Genomic DNA, 6,692 nt, shown 5'->3' with positions numbered 1-6,692 from the left:
ACAAATATTGAGTGATCGCCAGTTAGAAGTTAGCAGTCAAGTCCATCGACATCTGAATAATGTTCATTCTTTTCGCTGCATATTGCCAGCAACCACGATATCTCTGATTGGGCCTTTGTAACTTGTACAACGAAAATTTGTACACTTTTCAGAAACGCATCTGAATAGGTTATGCGACAAATAGCCATAATGATTCATTAAAGCAAACAAAATTAGATAACTTGTTGAAATGTCTAGACAGCAGGAACAGGTAGCCCAAATGTTCAAGCAGGCCGCCGTTTGTCATCCTACGTGGGATTTTATACAGAAAGTATGGGTCACCATGTGTATGCGTTATATCTTCAGCCAATGAAACAACACTCACTGGTCTAGACTTATAAATATAATCAATTCTCATTATAGTGGGATGATTATACAATGTTATCGACGATATTGTTCTCAATCCTGAAAACGGATAACAGCATTACTACATTGTGCATTGACTGAAATAGGAAATGTAGCTATTGGATACAGGTTCATTGATATAATAGTGATGGGCACATCTCAATACTTGAAAGTTCTGAACGTAGTCTGAGGTGAGGTCGTAGGTGCGTATGACTGAATAATCCTACATTCGACTGAAATAGTTTTTCGCTGATACTTGATTCTCATTCGTTCATCAGATGATAGGAACTTGTGGTGAAAACCATCTCCATGTTGAAACAATCTCTACAATCTACAAAATTAAATGAACATATTGAAGGATATCAAGATGATTAAAATTGTGTTTTCCCTCTATAACTTCGATAACTTACTTATACTATCTGATCTTAAAACCGCCTGGATTTTAATATAAGTAACATTCTTAACATATTTGATTACTTTATTTATTTAAACATAAATATTGGTACAAAGGGGCACTAGATACATATACGCCACACAAAACAATGAGAATGGGAAGAGAAAGGGGGAAGATGTGTATATATAAAGGAAAAATAAAGATGAAAAAAAGAGAAGAGTAATGATGGGGGGAACTGAAATGTACAACCAGAAGACCTCTCTCAGTTAAGAAAGTTATAACCACTCTTTATGAAGAAAGTACAAGAAAGTTACAGCAGGATCGCCACTGGCTTCTATTCTGAGCCATATCTGATAACGTCTCTAGCCGCTGTGTTGCACCATCTCTCGGACCCCAACCAATGGAGTCTTGAAGGACCAACAGAAGCTAGCCCTTTGCAGCTTTCTTTCATACCATGCACCATGTCATACACTGACCACCAATTTCTAAGATTATTCATAAAGATAGTTTATTCACATTGTATTAATAATAATAATTTCTAAATTTCGTGTGATTGTATAATCTATAGTCTATTTATTAACAACAACAAAAAGAAAAATTAATTCACATTACCACAATCAACCATTTTGTATTATTAATGGTCAATAAACAGTCACATTGTATGGTGTAACTTTATTTTTTTTCAAAAATATACCTTTAAAAAAACAATTCATGGATCACGGACTTTATTTTAGCCTATACTTGGAGGTATATATATATACATATATATATATATATATATATATATATATATACGAAAAACATAGTATTCTCATGGTGATTAACAGTGTCACTGAAGACAATATTGCCTATTTATAAAATATCACATAAATAAAATCTACTTTAATTTTACTAACTCCGCCTGTAGCTTTTATAGAGTTACTGCCGGTCCCAAGCCCGGGTAAAGGAGGGGGGTTGGGGATGGGATTGGTGACCCCATCCTGTAGAAAAATAACTCGCTGAAAAAACGCTAACCAGAACTGGTGGGTGGCCTATGCTCCTCTACAGGCGTAACAGGCGTAAGTAAGTAACTTGAACTTTACTAGCCTCAGTGAGATGTGACATTATCGTCTACAACTGTGAATACTAGCCACTAACTTATAATGTTCGAAAATAAAGAATATTTGAGAGAACAAATGTTTCCAAATAGCTTTATTATTATTATTACCTCCATTAACGAGACAAAGTTCCCCTACTAGGTATTTTATTCACACGATTTATTATATCATCATTATGTTGATTATAACTTGATGCGTTACAACGAATCATTCTAACCTTTGGTCAATGACGTGTCTAATTTACAAATAGTTGAAATCATGAGTCAATTGAAGCCACATCACCATGGAAAACCTGGATGCACTAAACGGCCGTTTCGTCCTATTTTGAGACTCGTCAATAGTGCTCATCCACGATCCCAATTCGCTAGATTCGAATCCAGGATCTATCAGTCTCGCGCGCGAGCGCCTAACCACTTGAAAATTGAGCCTGCCGGCATCCAAAAGTGTTAATGTCTAACATCAACCAATCCACGAAATTGAGTCACCGTCCACCATTGTCTTTAGTGAGTTGCTATTTCACATCAGACCTGGTTCACAAATGACACTATCTTGAAGTATTTATCTTGTGACAGATGCCAACGTTCACCAATTTTAACATATAACATTGTCAAATCCATTATTGCACGCCCGATATTGAACATTGTAAAAGTAATACAAAAATTCTGAATTTGTTATTGTAGAGACTGATAACAAATTTATCTAAAACAATTGTTCTTTTATAAGCAAAGATGGATAGTGGCTAGCAGTGGAATCCAGAACGCGCGTTTCGTCTTATTCGGGACTCGTCAGCTGGATGTACTTGCATCTCAGAGTTGATGTTCACTCTGGGACTCGAACCCAGTACCTTTCGCTTCAAACGCCATCGCGTTATCCACTCGGCCACTGAGTCTTGATAACCACTTGCTTATGCTTGTTCACTTAAATATTCCTTATTTTTGAATATTTAATGAGGATTTTTAAACCTCCAGTCTATAATGACTATTATTTGACTAATTGTTAATAGATCATTCTATTTTTAATGTTGTTTAACAATAGGAAAAATGCTCAAATGAAAAATTCGGTTATAAGCAATAAATCAATCGAGGGACTACACTTATTATCTTGAAATTTTATTTCTATAAACCGTCTATCAGAAGATACTCAACGTTATATATACATTTATGTTATCATTGGAACTGATCCATAATTTTACGTGTACATTAGATGAGATAAGAATCAATTATTCAAATTGAAGCTTCAAAAATTGTTCTTGGATAGTTTAACTCTAAGAAGGTAAATGATTCAAAATGTTCATCCACAAATTTATCTGAAAATCAATCAGATGTACAAAAAAGAAAATGTAAAGTAAATATAATAAATTCTGCATTGATAATAAGTTTTGTAAAAATATCTTTGATTTTGACTATTATTCAACCTCATTCAAGTATGTATCGGGAAAAATGAACAATAATTGTAACTTTAAAAGTACTTTTTTGAATTTGGAAAACTCTAAGGATCTTAAGCGATTTCAAGGAGGACGGAATTTAGATCAATGAGTATTCAACAGAGAAATCGATGTAGACTCAATCTATGAAGACATAAAGAAGAGATCAGTTAATCACAATGTCGAAGGATAAATAGAAAACGTAATCAATATGAACGTAACAACAAATAAAAACAAGAAATTTTTTGAAACTAGTCAGTCATAAACAAAGCCATCAGAACGAGGTACTATTACCCTCGTTGATTAGCTATAAATGTGCTTTTTTGCATTAAGTGGATGCAGTTGATGCTGTTCAGAAAGATAATGAAAGTTCATTAAATAAATCTTATGGCTCGAAAAACACAATATTGCTAATAGCATACACCTGGACTATAATTTTTTATTGTTGAAAATATATTTCTACTGGTACATGTCGTTAAATAAAGTGAGATACACTCATACTTTATTACTTTTTTATATCTACAGCTTGTTTAATTTGCATTTAATATGATTTTCACGGTATCTTACGAAATTCAGTCATTTATGTGCCACATGATCAATTACCTGTCAATTGTTGTACCTCTACGTAGCCACCTTTTACTTTGCCCATTATTTACAATTTTAATTCATTATTGATAAGGTTTCGTTGTACACACCAACCTCCCAACCTTCGCAAATATCCTTTATCTTTACAATTTCAAACTAAAATCTTCTTATAAAGATATAGCTGAATCAAATTTGATTGTTTGTCTCTCAAATATGTTCTATTAAATAAATATTATTTATTCACAATTTTATTTGATAAATAATTAATGAAAATGTTAAATTATATTGTGTTTGAACGATAAAGTTCCAATTAATGGAGTCAAGCTGGTATTTACGAAATAATTAGTTGGATAGATTTAATTAAACTTAATTCATAGTAATTATCAGTGTGGGGTTGTTGATACTGTTAAGTTTTGGATTGATATCATGAATCGATGAATGTCAGAACACCATTGAAAACCTGAAAGCACTGGAAGGCCATTTCGTCCTAGTATGGGATTCCTCGGCAGTGAGTATCCAAGTTTTCAATGGCGATCTAGCATCCACCGATTCATGATCTCAATCAAAAACTTTAGTCATAGTGATGACATTCTTAATTTTAGAGGACGTGGTCATAAATTTAATAAATGAATTTAAAATTACTGATACGTGGATTGTGAAAGCAAATGTGATTGGTCACTGAGTGTGAGCTGACAAACACAACTTACCAACTATCTGATTTGTGATTTCCTTCCTATTATTGATTTCTACTCTAAACTCACTGAGTCTAGATTCCAGATAACTGTGCTGAATAAAGTTTTGTCTAGCCTATACTCTGTTTCTCCACCTTTGTCCTGAATCATGAATTCGGTTGCATTTAAAACCATCCATATAAAAGGATCCAGTCTGTATGTAGGATATGGACTGAGTATCCAATCTAGTCTAGGGGTAGCATAATCTCGGTCATCAGTCGTATTTATCATATAATAATAGTAAATAACAGAGAGAAAATATTTTTATTTTACAGTCATATAAGTTATTAAAATAAACTTTATAAGGAAGGATGCTGAAATAAAGTTATAATTTTAATGAAATCTAAAATTTTTGACATTTTCATAGCATATCCATCGATTAAACTGATGAAATGAAACTTTTTGAAGGGCTAGAAAATAATTTACGATTAGTGTGATGGGAAAGTTGATCAGATATTTATAAACGAACATCCATGTTGAATAATATGATATCTTATTTGCACACAGACATTACATCTGATTACTTATGGATGATATTCTTAAAATTATATCTGAATGAAGTAAAAAGCAAAATTATATCTTAATTCAATGTGATGTCTATTTAGTATAAAATTGAAGACCTTTACACCAATGGATTCCGGCTCAGTAGTCTAGAAGTTAAATGTTCTTGTGCTAGACTGAATGTGCTAGGTTTGACTCCCGAATGTTGGGTCATGAATGCTCACTAGTGAGAATTCTCATACCAGGACAAAGTGACTGTCCACTGCCGAATAGTTTTCAACGGTTATTATTTCAATGAAATAAAATGCCACATTCTTTTGTATTAATTCAGTTTGAAACTCATTTTTGTACTACCGCTGTTTTCAATTATGATATTCACTGATTAATTATCACATGCCAAATAAGGGTATGTAAAAGTGAATGTAACCGATGAATAAGAGTTGTTATCGTTGTGGTTTTTGAGAGAATAAATAGAACCTTCATCTACCATCCGTTTTTTTCCTTTTCTTATTTATGTAAGAGTTTCAGTTTTCGCCTGTATCAATTACCAAATTTTGCAGTTATAACAAATTAGATTACATATTTTCGTTCTAATCATCTCAGTTGTCTAGTTCTTCACATCTGTTTATTGAATTTTATTTGCCAATGAAGTGTTTAACTAAAATATCAGTATTCAATTTAACATAGTGCCTGCAACCAGTAATATGTGAGTAGAAAAGGAAAGGATTTTTGAGTATAAAATGTTATGTTGTTAATACTTATTACCAAAAGTATCATATGGCTCGCAGTTTAAGCATGAGTAAGCTAAATCATTAGATCACTGAGAAGTTTGAAACATCTTTAACAAATCATTGTAGTCATCAATTTAGTTCAATACATTTATTACCGTTAAGGGTTTGCGAAGGATATTGCATTTCATGGTTAACAAATGAAAACCAATAAGCATTGAACAGCTATTTCTTTTTAGTAATGAGACTCCTCTGCGATGAGCCATTTTGATCCCACTAAAGGTCGAACCTAAGATCTTCGATCTCGTGGTGTGTGCTTAACCTTGAGAACACTGAGCAGACATCCAATGATTCCCATGTTTAACTTCACTCACTTTTCAATATTATTCAACTATCTTTCAATATCATTAGTGAATAGCTAAATAGAAGGCTATAACTGTTAAACAACAATCAAACGATCCTCAGTATATGAATTAAAGCCTTAACACTAGACATAAACACAACCTTAAGTGAAAGCAAAAAATGTTAGCCGAGTAAAGAATATTTTCTTTTTTCGACTAACTTCTCATTATTATAGTTCAACAGTAATATATAATATAATGTACTTAAACATAAAAAAAACAATCAAGATTAATGAAATAACAAAGAAAGAATAATAATTATTATTGAAATGAAACAGAAAGTGAATCATCTTGGTTATTCGTGTACGATTGTGAGCAAAGATGGATAATGGCTAGCAGTGGAATCCAGGACGCGCGTTTCGTCCTGTTTGGGATTCGTCAGCTGGATGTACCTGCATCTCAGAGTATGCACATATGACAATAAGAGACAGACCAGTTGCAGTCCTAA

At 32.8% G+C, this 6,692-nt stretch overlaps 1 non-coding gene across 1 annotated transcript; it reads right to left on the bottom strand.

Moving 5' to 3' along the window:
• Window positions 1-2,694: 2,694 nt before the first annotated feature.
• On the bottom strand, window positions 2,695-2,761 carry Smp_tRNA_00413_Gln_TTG.1.1. The gene has a single exon. It is a non-coding gene (tRNA).
• Between the last annotated feature and the right edge of the window lie 3,931 nt (window positions 2,762-6,692).

The sequence above is a fragment of the Schistosoma mansoni genome, chromosome 1 (genome assembly GCF_000237925.1).
Source record: "Schistosoma mansoni strain Puerto Rico chromosome 1, complete genome".
Classification (NCBI taxonomy): Eukaryota; Metazoa; Platyhelminthes; class Trematoda; order Strigeidida; family Schistosomatidae; genus Schistosoma; species Schistosoma mansoni.
The sequence above is the reverse complement of the archived record's forward strand: the minus strand, read 5'-3'. Positions and strand labels throughout refer to the sequence as shown.